The sequence below is a fragment of the Panulirus ornatus genome, chromosome 67 (genome assembly GCF_036320965.1).
Source record: "Panulirus ornatus isolate Po-2019 chromosome 67, ASM3632096v1, whole genome shotgun sequence".
Classification (NCBI taxonomy): domain Eukaryota; kingdom Metazoa; phylum Arthropoda; class Malacostraca; order Decapoda; family Palinuridae; genus Panulirus; species Panulirus ornatus.
Genome location: NC_092290.1, coordinates 12081683 through 12101682, shown reverse-complemented (window position 1 = coordinate 12101682; position 20000 = coordinate 12081683). Strand labels below are relative to the sequence as shown.

Below are 20000 nucleotides of genomic sequence, written 5' to 3'. Positions count from 1 at the left end.
TTAAATGATTATCATATATTATATTATACTTTGTCGCTGTCTCCCGCGTTAGGAGGAAACAGACGAAAGAATGGCCCAACCCACCCACATACACGTCAACACCCGTACATATACATACCTATATATCGCAACGTATACATATATATGTACACACACAGACATATTCATATATACACATTTACATAATTCATACTGTCTGACCTTATTCATTCCCGTCGCCACTCCGCCACACATGAAATAACAAACCCCCTCCCCCAGCATGTGCGCGAGGTAGCGCCAGGAAAAGACAACAAAGGCCACATTCGTTCACACTCAGTCTCTAACTTTCATGTATAATGCACCGAAACCACAGCTCCCTTTCCACATCCAGGCCACACAGAACTTTCCATGGTTTATCCCAGACGCTTCACATGCCCTGGTTCAATCCATTGACAGCATGTCGACCCCGGTATATCACATCGATCCAATTCACTCTATTCCTTGCACGCCTTTCACCCTCCTGCATGTTCAGGCCCCGATCACTCAAAATCTTCATCATTCCATCTTTCCACCTCCAATTTGGTCTCCCGCTTCTCCTCGCTCCCTCCACCTCTGACACATATATCCTCTTGGTCAATCTTTCCTCACTCATTCTCTTCATGTGACCAAACCATTTCAAAACACCCTCTTCTGCTCTCTCAACCACACTCTTTTTATTACCACATATCTCTCTTACCCTTTCATTATTTACTCGATCAAACCACCTCACACCACATATTGTCTTCAAACATCTCATTTCCACCACATCCCCCCTCCTCCGCACAACTCTATTTATAGCCCACACCTCGCAACCACAAAACATTGTTGGAACCACTATTCCTTGAAAACATACCCATTTTTGCTTTCCAAGATAACGTTCTCAAATTCCACACATTCTTCAACGCTCCCAGAACTTTCGCCCCCTCCCTCAACCTATGATTCACTTCCGCTTCCATGGTTCCATCCACTGCCAAATCCACTCCCAGATATCTAAAACACTCCACTTCCTCCAGTTTTTCTTCATTCAAACTTACCTCCAAATTGACTTGTCCCTCAACCCTACTGTACCTAATAACCTCGCTCTTATTCACATTTACTCTTAACTTTCTTCTTTCACACACTTTACCAAACTCAGTCACCAGCTTCTGCAGTTTCTCACCCGAATCAGCCACCAACGCTGTATCATCAGCGAACAACAACTGACTCACTTCCCAAGGTCTCTCTCCACAACAGACTGCATACTTGCCCCTCTTTCCAAAACTCTTGCATTCACCTCCCAAACAACCCCAATCATAAACAAATCAAACAACCATGGACACATCACGCACCCCTTCCGCAAACCAACATTTACTGAGAACCAATCACTTTCCTCTCTTCGTGCACGTACACATGCCTTACATCCTCGATAAAAACTTCTCACTGCCTCTAACAACTTGCCTCCCACACCATATATTCTCATTGCCTTCCACAGAGCATCTCTATCAACTCTATCATATGCCTTCTCACATACATTCTTCAAAGCAAACACCTGATCCACACATCCTCTACCACTTCTGAAACCACACTGCTCTTCCCCAGTCTGATGCTCTGTACATGCCTTCATCCTCTCAATCAATACCCTCCCATACAATTTCCTAGGAATGCTCGACAAACTTATATCTGTAATTTGAGCACTCACTCGTATCCCCTTTGCCTTTGTGCAATGGCACTATGCAAGCATTCCTTCTATCCTCAGGCACCTCACAATGAGCCATACATATATCAAATAACCCTACCCACCAGTCAACAATATAGTCACCCCCTTTTTTGATATATTCCACTGCAATACCATCCAAACCCGCAGCCTTGCCGGCTTTCATCTTCCGCAAAGCTTTTACTTCCTCTTCTCTGTTTACCAAATCATATATATATATATATATATATATATATATATATATATATATATATATATATATATATATATATATTTTTTTTTTTTTTTTTTTTTTTTATACCTCGTCGCTGTCTCCCGCGTTTGCGAGGTAGCGCAAGGAAACAGCCGAAAGAAATGGCCCAACCCCCCCCCATACACATGTACATACATACGTCCACACACGCAAATATACATACCTACACAGCTTTCCATGGTTTACCCCGGACGCTTCACATGCCTTGATTCAATCCACTGACAGCACGTCAACCCCTGTATACCACATCGCTCCAATTCACTCTATTCCTTGCCCTCCTTTCACCCTCCTGCATGTTCAGGCCCCGATCACACAAAATCTTTTTCACTCCATCTTTCCACCTCCAATTTGGTCTCCCTCTTCTCCTCGTTCCCTCCACCTCCGACACATATATCCTCTTGGTCAATCTTTCCTCACTCATTCTCTCCATGTGCCCAAACCACTTCAAAACACCCTCTTCTGCTCTCTCAACCACGCTCTTTTTATTTCCACACATCTCTCTTACCCTTACGTTACTTACTCGATCAAACCACCTCACACCACACATTGTCCTCAAACATCTCATTTCCAGCACATCCATCCTCCTGCGCACAACTCTATCCATAGCCCACGCCTCGCAACCATACAACATTGTTGGAACCACTATTCCTTCAAACATACCCATTTTTGCTTTCCGGGATAATGTTCTCGACTTCCACACATTTTTCAAGGCTCCCAAAATTTTTCGCCCCCTCCCCCACCCTATGATCCACTTCCGCTTCCATGGTTCCATCCGCTGACAGATCCACTCCCAGATATCTAAAACACTTCACTTCCTCCAGTTTTTCTCCATTCAAACTCACCTCCCAATTGACTTGACCCTCAACCCTACTGTACCTAATAACCTTGCTCTTATTCACATTTACTCTTAACTTTCTTCTTCCACACACTTTACCAAACTCCGTCACCAGCTTCTGCAGTTTCTCACATGAATCCGCCACCAGCGCTGTATCATCAGCGAACAACAACTGACTCACTTCCCAAGCTCTCTCATCCCCAACAGACTTCATACTTGCCCCTCTTTCCAAGACTCTTGCATTTACCTCCCTAACAACCCCATCCATAAACAAATTAAACAACCATGGAGACATCACACACCCCTGCCGCAAACCTACATTCACTGAGAACCAATCACTTTCCTCTCTTCCTACACGTACACATGCCTTACATCCTCGATAAAAACTTTTCACTGCTTCTAACAACTTGCCTCCCACACCATATATTCTTAATACCTTCCACAGAGCATCTCTATCAACTCTATCATATGCCTTCTCCAGATCCATAAATGCTACATACAAATCCATTTGCTTTTCTAAGTATTTCTCACATACATTCTTCAAAGCAAACACCTGATCCACACATCCTCTACCACTTCTGAAACCACATATATATATATATATTTTTTTTTTTTTCTTTCATACTATACGCCATTTCCCGCGATAGCGAGGTAGCGTTAAGAACAGAGGACTGGGCCTTTGAGGGAATATCCTCACCTGGCCCCCTTCTCTGTTCCCTTCTTTTGGAAAATTAAAAAAAAACGAGAGGGGAGGATTTCCAGCCCCCCGCTCCCTTCCCTTTTAGTCGCCTTCTACGACACGCAGGGAATACGTGGGAAGTATTCTTTCTCCCCTATCCCCAGGGAAAATATATATATATATATATATATATATATATATATATATATATATATATATATATATATATATATATATATATATATATATATATATATATATATATATATTTCCGTATGAGTCCCATATTGCTTATATACATAGCAAAGAATCTTGGTTTGAAAACCAATAAGGTTCTTGTGAATAAACACACCCATGTCTTCAGATCTGACGTCACGGGATAATCTATTCGAAATTTGACCTCTAGCATCGGCGTCAGCACCTTGTTACGTGGGTAGTAAGTGACTACCTAATGGGCAACTCTCACCGTTGCCAGGTATTCTAAAAAGAATAAAACTCTCTCTTCCCCTGGAGCATATGTTTTGGACTCCCTGATACATTATGTCAAGGGTTTGGATCAGATTTCTGAAGGGATTCTTCTCATGCGTTCCATCAGCCATGTCTAACGCGTCCATGAATTTACATGGGCATGGATGATGACCTTTCTATGCACAGAGATCGTTCGTACTAATGACGATGACATCTTCCCCTTCTAGGGAGAGAAGGCCATGCTACTGACGACCTTTTTGTCAGAAAATAGAAAAAGCAACCTTGCTCATCCATCACATTTTCATACCTTAAGCAGATCCAGATCTCTGAGCCATGCATCTTGTCTTTCCTTCTTAACAGCGTTCCGTCATGCAGCTTTTTATTCTCTCTCGTTGCTGCTCAGTTTCGTCGACAGCCCTGCCTGACGGCCATGCAAGAAGGATGAAGGAAAGACGAGAGGAGGGGAAGGTCCAATTACAGAAGTTGTGATGGCAGGATCTGTGATGAGGTAAGGTGTACATACCAGTGCTGTGTAGATGCTGTGGTACGTATATACTCGTATGTATGATCAGAATATCGTGAAGAGATATGGGAAGAAATGAATGAGGATGGAGTATGTGAGGGCTAATGACTGGGATCGTTTGAGAAGTGGAGTTCGTGAGGCAGGGTCACGAGAGAGAGAGAGAGAGAGAGAGAGAGAGAGAGAGAGAGAGAGAGAGAGAGAGAGAGAGAGAGAGAGAGAGAGAGAGAGAGAGAGAGAGAGAGAGAGAGACTGACAGACTGACAGACAGACAGACAGACAGACAGACAGATAGACAGACAGACAGACAGACACTTACACACGCTCATCAATTAACAAAATTGATCTTATCGACATACCTTACGAATAGGTAATCCTTCTTGAGAATCCATCTGGACAACGCGTCATGTGATGGTGATTAGCATCCTTATGACGAAATGATGGTTAGCTCGAACAATGTATAGGCTGCCAAATACTTCTGTCTGGAGGGAAAAAAAGTAATGATCATTCTGAAGGTTCAATATATATATATATATATATATATATATATATATATATATATATATATATATATATATATATATATATATATATATATATATATATATTTATTTATATGGAGACTGAATTTGGTAAAGTGTGTGAAAGAAGAAACTTGAGAGTAAATGTGAATAAGAGCAAGGTAATAATATTAGGTACAATAGGGTTGAGGGTCAAGTCAATTGGGAGGTAAGTTTGAATGGAGAGGAGTGGAGGAAGTGAAGTGTTTTATATATCTGTGAGTGGATTTGGCAGCGGATGGAACCATGGAAGCGGAAGTGAATCATAGGGTGGGGGAGGGGGCGAAAATTCTGGGAGCCTTGAAGAATGTGTGGGAATCGAGAACATTATCTCGGAAAGCAAAATTGGGTATGTTTGAAGGAATAGTGGTTCCAACAATGTTGTATGGTTGCGAGGCGTGGGCTATGGATAGAGTTGTGCGGAGGAGGGTGGATGTGCTGGAAATGAGATGTTTGAGGACAATATGTGATGGTGAGGTGATTTGATCGAGCAAGTAATAATAGGGTAAGAGAGATGTGTGGTAATAAAAAGAGTGTGGTTGAGAGAGCAGAAGAGGGTGTTTTGAAATGGCTTGGTCACATGGAGAGTATGAATGAGGAAAGATTGAATAAGAGGAGATATGTGTCAGAGGTGGAGGGAACGAGGAGAAGTGGGAGACCAAATTGGAGGTGGAAAGATCGAGTGAAAAAGATTTTGAGTGATCGGGGCCTGAACATGCAGGAGGGTGAAAGGCGTGCAAGGAATAGAGTGAATTGGAACGATGTGGTATACCGGGGTCGACGTGCTGTGAATGGATTGAACCAGGGCATGTGAAGCGTCTGGGGTAAACCATGGAAAGTTGTGTGTGGCCTGGATGTGGAAAGGGAGCGGTGGTTTCGGTGCATTATCATATGACAGCTAGAGACTGAGTGTGAACGAATGTGGCCTTTGTTGTCTTTTCCTAGCGCAACCTCGCACACAGGAGGGGGAAGGGGGTTGTTATTTCATGTGTGGTGAGGTGGCGATGGGAATGAATAAAGGCAGACAGCATGATTATGTACATGTATATATATATGTATATGTCTCTGTGTGTATATATATGTATAAGTTGAGATGTATAGGTATGTATGTTTGCGTGTGTGGACGTGTATGTATATACATGTATATGTGGGTGGGTTGGGCCATTCTTTCGTCTGTTTCCTTGCGCTACCTCGCTAACGCGGGAGACAGCGACAAAGCAAAATAAATATATATATATATAATATATATAATATATATATATATATATATATATATATATATATATATATATATATATATATATATATATGTATATGTATATATATATTATGTTATAAAAAATGTGAGGAAGAATGAATAAGCATCTAATTACATATCAAAGCTAATCACGAATGTCAGTACATACTCAGAGAGTAAATATAATTAAGAAGGATTAAGAGAGAGAAAAAGGCCTAATTAACGAACAGCAATTCATCAACAAATCAGCCGGGCTGGAGTTGTGCAGATTGTCCTGGGAAAAGGTGCGACGCATCGACCCTCGTAGCCTGGAGGATGTGATCGACTACACTAGATATTTCATACGTCGTAACGTCGATATTATCCAACCCTCAACCTAAGAAAAAAAAAAAGGAAAGAGATATGTATAACATGAAGAAAAACACTTCGAGAGTGATCGAGGTAATAGGCGAAAACATTACCTGTAATGTACTGGAATCCAGGTCATTATGTGTAACAACAGGTCACGATAACAACTGTACGAATGGTTTGAGGACAGGGAAGTGGTTACTACCTCCAACACGCTGCACAGAGCGGACACAAATTCTCGAACGCGACGATATTTATGAAACTTGTTCTCTCAGACACTACATTATCCCCTTGACAGATATGGCTAGTTACGGCACTGGATGAGTGCACTCATTGAGGTCATGAGAGAGAGTGTGAGGGAGGAGGGAAAGAGGAGGTGTGATGATCGACATGAGTGAAAGGGTCATGAATGGGTATTTGGTGGTCACATGAGAGAGTGTTGTGGGAGGTCACACTCACTGAGGTCATGAGAGACAGGATGAGGTGTGAAAGGAGGGAGGGAGGGAGGAAGGGTGATTGACCTGAGTTAGGGGTGACAGGGTCATGAGTAGATACTGTGTAGTCATGTGGGAGGCTGTGGGGGAGTTTCATGAGACATATATATAGTGGGGTCATGAAGGAAATGAGGTTGTAGAACATGTGATATGGTTAGTAGGGGATTATGAGAGGAGAAACAGTGGGAAGCAAATGACGAGGAAATGGGTTAATGAAGTAGAAATGGGTTAATGAAGTAGGATGGTGATAGTGATCATTAGGGAAATTTGGGTAGAGAGGGGGATGTTAGCAGAATGAGGGGTTATGAGTAAAGATCAGTCCAACTAAGGTTGACGTTATGAGAGAGGAGAGAGGGGTCATGGGAGACGTTTAGTTGTCACAAAGGAAAGTTGAAGTTATGAGGGGAAGTGGATGTCATCAGCTGAGAACAGGAAGCTTAAAAGAGAATGCAGAATATGAGGAAGGATCTAAGACCGTGAGGAAGATGGGATGGGGGTAGGGGTAATGAGGACGAGTGAGGATGATGTAGAGAGAGAGAGAGAGAGAGAGAGAACGGGTCCACAACTGATAGTGAGGATCATGAAGAAGATCAGGATTCATAAGAGGAGAAAACGAAACCATGAGGGAGAGTGAGGGTAGGGAAGGGAGATCATGAGTGAAAGCGGAAGTCGAGGTCATGAGGAAGTTTCCGGCCACAGGAGAGACGTGGCTTCCCCAGGGAATTGGTGCGGGAGCTAAGTCATGCGAGAACATGAATCACAATCCATGATAAATTGGGCATGAGAGCTTGCGTGTGTGTCTGTGTGTGTGTGTGTGTGTGTATCATGAAGAGGGGTGGGTGGAGGGAGTGTGTGAGGGAAGGGGAAGGAGGAAGATGGAAGATAGGAAGTGGAGAGGTAGGCGGAGGAGGAGGAGGAGGAGGAAGAAGAAGAATAAGGATGAGGAAAGTGGAGGGAAGGAAGTTAAGAGTGAGGTATGAGAGCTAGGTCTGGCGCGGGTGTGGTAGTTGCGCACTCCCGTCGGCCAGGCTGGGGCTAGCGGACCACGGCCGGGTGGCTCGTGTGTTCGTGCATGCGTCGTCCGGATCCCATGAGCGGTGGGTCAGACTGGCACTGGTGCACAGACCACCTCGGGCGGGGCGTGCAGCAGGTCCTCGCGGCTCCCGGTCTCTCCCCACCTGCCACACAAGCGTCGTCGTCGTCGTAGTCGCCTCCTCCGCCGCCGCCACCGTCGCCCCTTGCCTCCTCCCGCAAGCCTCACTGACAATATTTTTTGGCCTTTGACAAAAAAAAAAGAAAAATAATTCATTGATAAACCTTATCCGTTAGTGATCATATTTCTGGAAAACTTATAGTTTGTTTGTTCTTCTGTTTTTGTTTTTGTTTTGCTTCTTAATTTCAAGAGAAAGGAAAATGATAAGTTGTGATGGAAACTAGAGTTAAGGAAACATTATTTGCATACGTAGTTATACGCTCACTTGCTTGCGGTAAAACGTCTAGCCACTACGGTGAATGAGGAGGCCGAAGCAAGACACTTAAGGCACCAGAAATAAAGCAGTTGAACAATGGTGTACACCTCATCTACAGGACACTCCACCACGTAAGCGACGTCGCATCCTTCACCTAACGAGACATCGAGGAAACGTATAGTGGCAGAGCGGGAGACAGACTCAGTATTTCCCTTCTCGAACACTTACGCTGCAGAAGGGGACGACATAATCCTCGCCACCCGTGTAGTTAAAAATTCCAGGAGACTTGTTGATTCGGAAGAACATTCTCCCTCGTTCCAACTACCAAGGGAAAAAAAAAAACAAATTCGACTTAGTTTTCTTGTGTATTCTTCGTTGTGTGAGGCAGAGGCTGTGCTCTGAATTGCAATGGGTGATTTAGAAGAGACGGAGGTGTATGTGTATATGCATCATGGAAGGAATGAAAGCCATGATATGTGTGATCAGTTGATGGAGTGAACACAATGAAATATAGTCAAGCAAGATCCGAGTTTCCTTTATCCTCTTCAGTCAGACCATCAAGCACATCAAACACGTAGGTAAAATGACTTATGTATAACCAACAAACTTTTCATCATTGGTTCTTGTTTTGCCCTGATAAAGATTCAATTTTGCTTGAGGAGGAAAAAAAAATATGATTATTCAGATTTTTGTTAATGATATGCAGGATTATCACAGCCCTCCGACGCACCCAGGGAAAACACTTGACCCTGTATAGAAAAAAAATTTTCGAATGGAAAAAAGGGGGATGTTTACACACATTTCCATCATCTCTAGTCCTAAGCTTTAGATGGTGAGTAAACACGTCCTTGTTGGGAGAATTGCTTCCCATTTTCACTAGAATTCGACGGTAATCTTCACAAAATGACTGATGTAATTCTGGAGATAATTTGCCGTCACAAAACCGTTTACGATGAACCATTTCACAAAAGAGTCACTATGAAACAGATATGTCCTGGCAGAGGCAGTGTTACTGCATTTGATAAATCTTAATACGAAAAAAAAAAAAAAATCAGTACGTTGAATAGCCTTACTATAAATAAAAAAAATTTCATAAATGACAATACACATACGAAGTAGCGAACAATATAAACTAAAAGAATCCAAGTGCAAAAGGGCCTCAAACGAGGAACGAAAATTGATAGAAATAACTTCAGACTTCCACTTAAAGAGGATCCAAGACTAGGCAGAATCAAGATAAGTGCCCGGCAGACTCAAACAATTGCCGGATGGCTTACGATGTTTGAAGAAGAAAATAACAAATGAAGGTGTTTTCCCGAAAGAAAAGAAAAAGAACACCAATAATCCACTAAAAATGTAGCCGATAGAGATATCTCTCAGGTCGGAGAGAGAGATATATACAAATATAGAGAGAAAGAAACAGAGAAAAAGAGAGAGAGAGACAGAGACAGAGGAAGAGAAGATGAACGAAACATGTGACTGTCAAGATAATCTCTCTCTCGTCATGGCCTGTGGCTCTCCGTGCACCTCAAGACCACTCGAGGATCTGAGGCGAGTCCGGGTCCCTTACTAATGAAGATAGAAAAACACAATAGCGCCTCTCCACGAAGCAACAAACCTGACGGAGGAGGAGAAGGAGGAGGAGGAGGAGCCCAGGAACTCCTCTTGCCCCACTGTTTATATCAGCTGGTCCTCCTCACCAGCTTCCGAAGTTATTTCTCCCCATCGCGACGAAGGACTGAGGGAGTAGTGATCGAGGTAAGTACAATCCAAGGTCTTCTTGGAGTTCCTCCTATCTAAGCATCCTCTCCTCACTCATGTGTCAGCAATTTATACCGAGGCAAATGGTTTTGACCTCATCATCCACATTGTTGTTTATGATCTGGTTGTTGAGTTCTTCCTCCCGTTACTTCTCTCTCTCTCTCTCTCTCTCTCTCTCTCTCTCTCTCTCTCTCTCTCTCTCTCTCTCTCTCTCTCTCTCTCTCTCTCTCTCTCTCTCTCTCTCTCTCTCCCTTCATCTCTTGCTTCCAGGATAATGTCAGCATCATTTTTTTTTCTTGCATTACTTTAAAAAAAGAACTTTTACAATAGTTGTCCTGGTGATTGAAAATTTTAAATAAAACTATAATTAGGTGAGTGTATTAACTATCATCTGATGACAGACAATTATGGCATTAATGACTATGGTAGACCAGATAACGTTATGTAGATACACCACATTTCACAACTGGAACTAAAGTTAATGCAATTATCTATGTTGTGAAGATAATTCACTTGGTGCAGTTGAAATTGTAAGAAATAACAGTGTGTGTGTGTGTGTGTGTGTGTGTGTGTGTGTGTATGTGTGTGTGTGTGTGTGTGTGTGTGTGTGTGTGTGTGTATGTGTGTGTATGTGTGTGTGTGTGTGTGTGGGTGGTTAGCGATTATCATTTGTGTGTTACGGAGAAAAGAATTTTACAGTCATGTTGACCTGTCTCTTAACCTCGTTTATATGTGCCATGTCTTCACTCCTATGCATCATGCACACACACACACACACACACACACACACACACACACACGCTAGCCTAAGCCAGGTACCCATCTATCGACCAGCCCCGAGGGGATAATGAACACCTAGGTTTAGTGTGTGTGTGTGTGGTTGTTTGTTTGTGTGTGTGTACGTGTGTGTGTTGTGTGTGTGTGTGTGTGTGTGTGTGTGTGTGTGTGCCAATGAGAGTCAGTTCCCAGGTGTGCTGTTACTGGCGCGGTGAGATAGACTTAACATTTCCCTTCTCGAGCACTTATCTTTACACAGGAGACGACATAATCCTCACTACACGTGTGCCGTCACCACTGAAGCTACAAAGTCCAGAGGACTTGTTGATTCGGAAGAGCATTCTCCGTCGCTCCAACTACCAGGATAAAAAAAGTTCGACTTGGTCTTCTTGTTTATCCCTTACTGTGTGAGGCAGAGTGAGTGCTCTGAATTCATGCTGTGGTTTTATCTGTAACTGTTATACAGAGGATTGTATATATATATATATATATATATATATATATATATATATATATATATATATAGAGAGAGAGAGAGAGAGAGAGAGAGAGAGAGAGAGAGAGAGAGTAAATACGATGCACAACAACATGTAGAATGAAATATATATAAAAAAATATGTATGAATTTACCGCCAAAAATGAAAAGTTACGTCAGCTCTAACGAAAATGTTAAAACAAAAGAAAATAACACATAAAAGCTCTTACAAGCAGAGGCAAAAAATATATGTATATATACGGAATAAAGTGGGACATACCTCTCCGTCGCTGGCAGTGTGAAAACGTTTACATTTTCTATTCGCGTACGAAAACACCGGCTTGCGTTGCCAAAGAAAATGGAGGGAATTAACTACTGAAATCAACTAAAGTAATTCTATGTCAGTGGATGGTAGGTATGTCTTGATGCAGGTGTCTGTTTCCGCAACCACAGACTTTCCAAAATACTAAAGGTAAACTAGCCCATATATATATATATATATATATATATATATATATATATATATATATATATATATATATATATATATATATATATATATATATATATATTTCCCGCGTTAGGGTGGTAGCATTAAGAAGAGAGGACTGGGCCTTAGAGGGAATATCCTCACCTGGCCCCCTTCTCTGTTCCTTCTTTTGGAAAAAAAAAAAAAAAGAGAGAGGGGAGGATTTCCAGCCACCCGCTCCTCCCCTTTTAGTCGCCTTCTACGACACGCAGGGAATACGTGGGAAGTATTCTTTCTCCTCTATCCCCAGGGATAAAGGGGTGTGTGATGTCTCCATGGTTGTTTACACTTCTCACGTTGGTGAGCAACGGGTTCTCCACTAGCCATATATATATATATATATATATATATATATATATATATATATATATATATATATATATATATATATATATATATATATATATATATATATATATATATATATATATAGCTGTCATGTGTAATGCACCGAAACTACAGCTCCCTATCTACATCCAGATCTCACACCTCTAAATGGTTTTCTCCAGTTGCTTCACATGCCTGGTTCAGTGCAATGAGAACATTGACCCCCATATGCCATATCATCCAAGTTCACTTTATCCTGTGCACGCCTTTCATCCTCCTGCATGTTCAGGCCCCGATCACTCAAAATCTTTTTCACCCCATCCTTCCACCCACAATTTGGTTTCCCTTTCTTCTCCTTTCCTTCAATTCCGACACGTATATCCTCTCCTTACTCATTATCTCCCTATGTCTAAACATTTCAACACACCCTTTTCAGCTCTCTTTATCACAATCTTTTCATTACCAAACCTTTCCTTTACCCTTTTGCTACTTACAAGACAAAGTCACCTTACACCACATACTGTCCTCAAACATTTCATTTCGTGCACATCCACACTTCTCCACACTTCCTCGTCTCTAGCCGATGTTTCGCATCCATATAACATTGTTGGAACTACTATACTTCTCATCCACCCATTTTAGACCTCCACGACAGCGACATCTCTCATTCCGCACATTCTTCAGTGCTGCAAGAGGCTTCGCTCCCTCACTCATTCAGTAACACACTACAGCTTCCATGGTTCCATTTGATGCCATGTCCACTCCCCGAGATCTGAAACACTGCACTTCCTCCACTTTCTCTCCATTTAAACCTCCATCCAATCTAACCTGTCTCTCTACCTTGTTTAACCTAATAGCCTTGCATTATTTACATTTACCCTCAAGCTCCTCCCTCCACACACTCATGCAACCACAGTCACCAATTTCTGCAGTTCTCCACTCGAATGTGACACCAGTTTTGTCATATGTATATATATATATATATATATATATATATATATATATATATATATATATATATATATATAATTTCTCTTTCGTTTCTTCCTAGATTGATCCATTTCATCACCTCGATTAAGCCTGCAATGATAACATTTGGCAATAGATTCCAGCGATGCATGTTCCTCAACTCATAAATGCGATTCAGAATTGCCTTAAAGGATCAGGGTATTTCATTACGTCTGTCAGTCACGCACTGGGATCAATGGCATCATAGCCAGGTGGAATTCTGTGGTCATGTTTAACTCTGGGCTGCGTAAACAAGGAAGCCTCTGTTATGGACAAGCTATTACGAAGCAGTATTATAACCGGTTCCTTCATATATATATGTATATATATTGGAAAGGATCATAATTTTGCGCATGATCAAGTATATTCCTATGAGTCCACAGGGAAAATGAAACTCGATAAGTTCCCAAGTGCACTTTCGTGTAATAATCACATCATCAGGGGAGAGACAAGAGAGAAATATAACAGTCAGTCGATATACTACGATGAGACGTAGCTAGGACGCCACTTGTCTGTCTTGGATGATCGCATGTTTACCAAATGGCGTCCTAACTTCGTCTCTTTGATGTATATCAACTGACTGTTATATTGCTCTCTTGCGTCTCCTCTGATTATGTGATTATTACACGAAAGTGCACTTGGGAACTTATCGTGTTTCATTTTCCCCGTGGACTCATAGGAATATCTTGATCACGCGCAAAATTGTGATACTTTTCAATATATATATATATATATATATATATATATATATATATATATATATATATATATATATATATATATATATATATATATACATATATGGAAACAGACGAAAGAACGGCCCATGTGGTGTGAGGTGGTTTGATCGTGTAAGTAATGAAAGGATAAGAGGGATGTGTGGTAATAAAAAGAGTGTGGTTGAAAGAGCAGACGAGGGTGTTTTGAAATGGTTTAGTCACATGGAGAGAATGAGTGACGAAAGATTGACAAAGAGGATATATGCGTCAGAGGTGGAGGAAACGAGGAGAAGTGGGAGACCAAATTGGAGGTGGAAAGATGGAGTGAAAAAAAATTTGAGTGATCGGGGCCTGAACATGCAGGAGGGCGAAAGGAGTGCAAGGAATAGAGTGAATATATATATATATATATATATATATATATATATATATATATATATATATATATATATATATATATATATATATATATATATATATATATATATATTATACTTGATTGCCATTTTCTGTGTCAGCGAGATACCGCCATAGAACTGACTAAGAAAGACCCATCCACTCATATACAAACATATATACTTACACGCACTTACACTTATACATTTACATGTACATATCAACATAGACGCATATTTATAGATATTCGTGCTCGTACACAGACATATACATATATGTACTTATACTTATTCATCCTTGCCTTCATCCATTACAGACTCTACCCGTCCCCACAGGAAACAGCATGGCTACCCCCTGCTTCAGCGAGGTAGCGCCAGGAAAACAGACAAAAAAGCCCACATTCGTTTACTCTCAGTCTCTAGCTGTCATGTGTAATACACCGAAACCACAGCTCCCTATCCACATCCAGGCCCTGGATCAGTCCATTGACAACAAGTCGACCCTGGTGTACCACATCGTTCCAATTCAGTCTATTCCTTACACGTTTCTCACCCTCCTGTATACACAGGCCATATCGTTCAAAATCTTTTTCCCTCAATCCTTCCACCTCCAAGTTGGTCACCCGGTTTTCCTCGTTCCCTCCACCTCTGACACATGCATCCTCTTCGTCAACCTTTTTTCACTCATTCTCTCCGAATGTCCAAACCATATCAACACACACTCTTCTGCTCTTTCAGCCACACTCTTTTTGCTACCTCACATCTCTCTTATCCTTCCATTACTTACACGATCAAACCACCTCACACCACATATTGTCCTTAAACATCTCATCTCCGATCACATCCACACTCCTCCGTACAATCCTTCCTCGCGGCCATATGATATTGCTGGAACTACTAATCCATGAAACATACCCATTTTGGCTCTCCGAGATAATGTTCTCTCTTTCCACACAATCTTCATCGCTCCCAGAACCTTTACCCCCTCCCTTCCACTTCCATGATTCCGTTCGCTGCTAAGTCACATTTACTCTCAACTTTCTCTTTTCACACACTTTTCCAAACTCACTCACCAACTTCTATAGTTTTTCACTTGAATCAGCCACCAGTGCTGTATCACCGGCGAACAAAAGCTGACTCACTTCCCAGGCCTCTCATCTCCAACAGAGTGCATACTCGGCCTTCTCTCCAAAATTCATGCATCTACCTCTCTAACCACCCCATTAATGAAGGAATTAAACTTCTCACTGCTTCTAGCAGCTTACCTCCCACACCATATACTCTTAAGACCTTCCACAAAGCATCTCTACCAACCCTTTTATATACCTTTTCCAGATCCTTAAATGCTATATAAAAACCCATCTGTTTTTATACGTTTTCTTACACATTCTTTAGAGCAAACACCTGGTCCATGCATCCTCTACCACTTCTGGAACTACAGATTTATACATCTGTAGTTGGAACGCTCATCTTTATCCCCTTGGCCTTTGTACAATGGCTATGTACATGCATTCTGCAAATCCTCAGGCATTTCATCATGATCCATACATACATAGAATTTCCTTACCAACCAATCAGTCAATATATATATATATATATATATATATATATATATATATATATATATATATATATATATATATATATATATATATATATATATATATATATATATACATATATATATATATATTATGATTTTGATTCAAATAAAGTATTCACTTTGATTCATTCAGATTTCGGGAAGCAAGAGAAATGTTCATTGGCACTTCACAGTGCTCTACACCGTCTTTGATCTTCACATGAACAAGACATACACAGATTTCCAGGTTTAACGCCACAGGGGAAATAGTCAGGTGACATTCTGAAGGTTCGTCTTTGTGACGTGAATGCTATATTTTTACAAAGTAATGATGATCTTCTTGTGTCACTCCTTGCAGCATATGCCTCTTTGATGATGGTTTTGTCCATTCTCTAATTACTGTGTGTGTGTGTGTGTGTGTGTGTGTGTGTGTGTGTGTGTGTGTGTGTGTGTGTGTGTGTGTGTGTGTGTGTGTGTGTGTGTGTGTGTGTGTGTGTGTATGATTTATTTGCGTGTTACGAGAGAGAGTTATTATTTCTATACTCGTGTTGGCCCGTCTCTTAAACATGTAAATGTATATATATACATACAATACCATGCTTTAACCTTGTCTTTTTACACACACACACACACACACACACACACACACACACACACACACACACACACACATATACACATATACCCACACATATACCTGAATCTATGCCTAGTTTATGCGTATTTGTAAATAAACTATTGTTATTACCTATTTGTTTTGTAGTGGTTGGAGAAGTGCACTCCCCCCCCTCCCCCCATCCCCCATCTCTTAAGTTTTCTTTAAAAATAACTTTTACATTTGTGTATGCTGTTAGGATTTCCCTACATCCATTGTTGTAGTGCTGTGAAGGTACTTTTTCACAATTTTCACAACCTTTTCATAACCTTGCGTATGTTATCGAACTTGCACTGTCTGCATCTCTCATTTTGGCTTCAAAGTCTCAAAGCGCGTGATCAGGTCACCCCTCACTTCTCTATTCTCCCTCGGTGGACAAATGCGAGGCCTATCCTTGCAAGTTAAAGTCTCTTAGATGCCGCTACCATCTTTGTCAGCGCCTTCTGGACTTTTTCTACTTCTTCTTTGTGTTTTATTTGGTGACCAAACTTGAGAAGCACGCTCTGGTTTTGGCCAGATTCACGGTGTGTGTGTGTGTGTGTGTGTGTGTGTGTGTGTGTGTGTGTGTGTGTGTGTGTGTGTGTGTGTGTGTGTGTGTGTGTGTGTCTGTCTGTCTGTCTGTATTTAATTACACATTTCTACTGCACGAGGAGGGAGTCTTACGCTCATGGGTCCTCCTCCTCCTCCTCGTCCTCCTCCTTCTCTTCCTCCTCCTCCTCCTCCTCCTTCTCCTCCTCCTCTTCCTCCTCCTCCTCCTCCTCCTCCTTCTCCTCCTTCTCCTCCTCCTCCTCCTCCTCCTCCTCCTCCTTCTCCTCCTCCTCCTCCTCCTCCTCCTCCTCCTCCTCCTCCTCCTCCTCCTCCTCCTCCCCCCTCACCCTTGAAACGTCTTTGCTACTGTGCACCTTTTGAAGCTTGTGTGTGCTGCTGTCCACATTCACAATGTCACCAGTCAGTTTATCCCATTCATCCGTCACTCTTGTACCATAAAGATACTTTTCTAACGTCTTTTCCTACAGGACTCTTGGTTATATTCATATCAAGACCGATGGCTTTTCTAATCTCAAGTCTCTCAAACACATCATCAAACACATCATCAAACACATCATCAAACACATCATCAAACACATCATCAAACACATCATCAAACACATCATCAAACAGGTATAGAACGTTCAGAGTCCCTGTTTTCTCTACTTCCCCAGGATGTAGCCAAAATTTAAAGGCCTTTTACCCTTACCCTATTACTCCAACCTCTTAATTCAGGCACCACCTTCGTTGCCTCTCCCCCAAAACACCTTCTCCTCATGTATATATATACTTTATATTTTTTTATTTATCATGCTTTGTCGCTGTCTCCCGCGTTAGCGAGGTAGCGCAAGTAAACAGACGAAAGATTGGCCCAACCCACCCACATACACATGAATAAACATATACATTCACACACGCACATATACATACCTATACATCTCAATATATACATATATATACATACACAGACATATACATATATGCACATGTAGCACAAGTAAACAGAAGAAAGATTGGCCCAACCCACCCACATACACATGCTGTCTTTATTCATTCCCGTCGCCAACCCACCACTCATGAAATGACAACCCCCTCCCCTCGCATGCGCGCGAGGTAGCGCTAGGAAAAGACAACAAAGGCCACATTTCCTCACACTCAGTCTCTAGCTGTCATGTATAATGCACCGAAACCACAGCCCCCTTTCCACATCCAGGCCCCACAAATCTTTCCACGTTTTACCCCAGACGTTTCACGCCCTGGTTCAATCCATTGACATCACGAAAACCCCAGTATACCACATCGTTCCAATTCACTCTATTCCTTGCATGCCTCTCACCCTCCTGCATGTTCAGGCCCCGATCACTCAAAATCTTTTTCACTCCATCTTTCCACCTCCAATTTGGTCTCCCACTTATCCTCGTTCCTTCCACCTCTGACACATATATCCTATTAGTCAATCTTTCCCTCAATGTGACCAAACCATTTCAAAACGCCCTTTTCTGCTCTCTCAAGCACACTCTTTTTATTATCACATATATCTCTTACTCTTTCATTACTTACTCGATCAAACCACCTCACACCAAATATTGTCCTCAAACATCTCATTTCCAACACATCCACCCTCCTCCGCACAATTCTGTCTATAGCCCACGCCTCACAACCATTTAACATTGTTGGAACCACTATTCCTTCAAACATACCCATTAATGTTTTCATCTTCCACACATTTTCAACGCTTCCAGAACTTTCAACCCCTCCGCCACCTTGTGACTCACTTCCGCTTCCATGGTTCCATCCGCTGCCAAATCCATTCCCAGATATCTAAAACACTTCACTTCCTCCAGTTTTTCTCCATTCAAACTTACCTCCCAGTTGACTTGTCCCTCAACCCTACTGTACCAAATGACCTTGCTCTTATTCACACTTACCCTCAGCTTTCACAAACTTTCTCTAACTCAGTCACAGCTTCTGCAGTTTCTCACCCGAATCAGCCACCAACCTTGCATCATCAGCGAACAACAATTGACTCACATTCCAAGCTCCCTCATCCACAACTTGCCCCTCTCTCCAAAACTCTTGCATTCATTTTCCTAACAACTCCATTCATAAAGAAATTGAACAACCAAGGAGACATCACGCACCCCTGCCGCAAACCGACATTCACTGAGAACCAATCACTTTCCTCTCTTCCTACTCGCACACATGCCTTACATCCTCGATAAAAACTTTTCACTGCTTCTAGCAACCTGCCTCTCACACCATGTATTCTTATTACCTTCCACAGAGCATCTCTATCAACTGTATCATATGCTATCTCCAGATTCATAAATGCCACATACAAATCAATTTGTTTTTCTAAGTATTTCTCACATACACTCTTCAATGGAAACTCCTAATCCACAAATCCTCTACCACTTCTGAAACCACACTGCTCTTCCTCAATCTGATGCTCTGTACATGCCTTCACCTTCTAAATCAATGCTCTTCCATATAATTTCCTTTGAATACTCAACAAACTTATACCTCTGTAATTTGAACACTTACCTTTATCCCCTTTGCCTTTGTACATTTGCACTATGCATGCATTCCGCCAATCCTCAAGCACTTCACCATGAGCCATACATACATTAGATATCTTTACCAACCAGTCAACCACACAGTCACTCCCTT

General features: G+C 41.7%; 1 protein-coding gene across 4 annotated transcripts in view; it reads left to right on the top strand.

The window, feature by feature from the left end:
• Window positions 1-7757: 7757 nt before the first annotated feature.
• Window positions 7758-20000, top strand: part of LOC139747166 (probable G-protein coupled receptor No18) — a 156980-nt gene continuing 144737 nt past the window's right edge. For all 4 annotated transcript variants that reach the window (XM_071659126.1, XM_071659125.1, XM_071659127.1 and 1 more), the window contains exon 1: window positions 7758-10332. The gene's annotated coding sequence lies outside the window, so the exon portion shown is untranslated. The remainder of the gene's footprint in view (window positions 10333-20000) is intronic.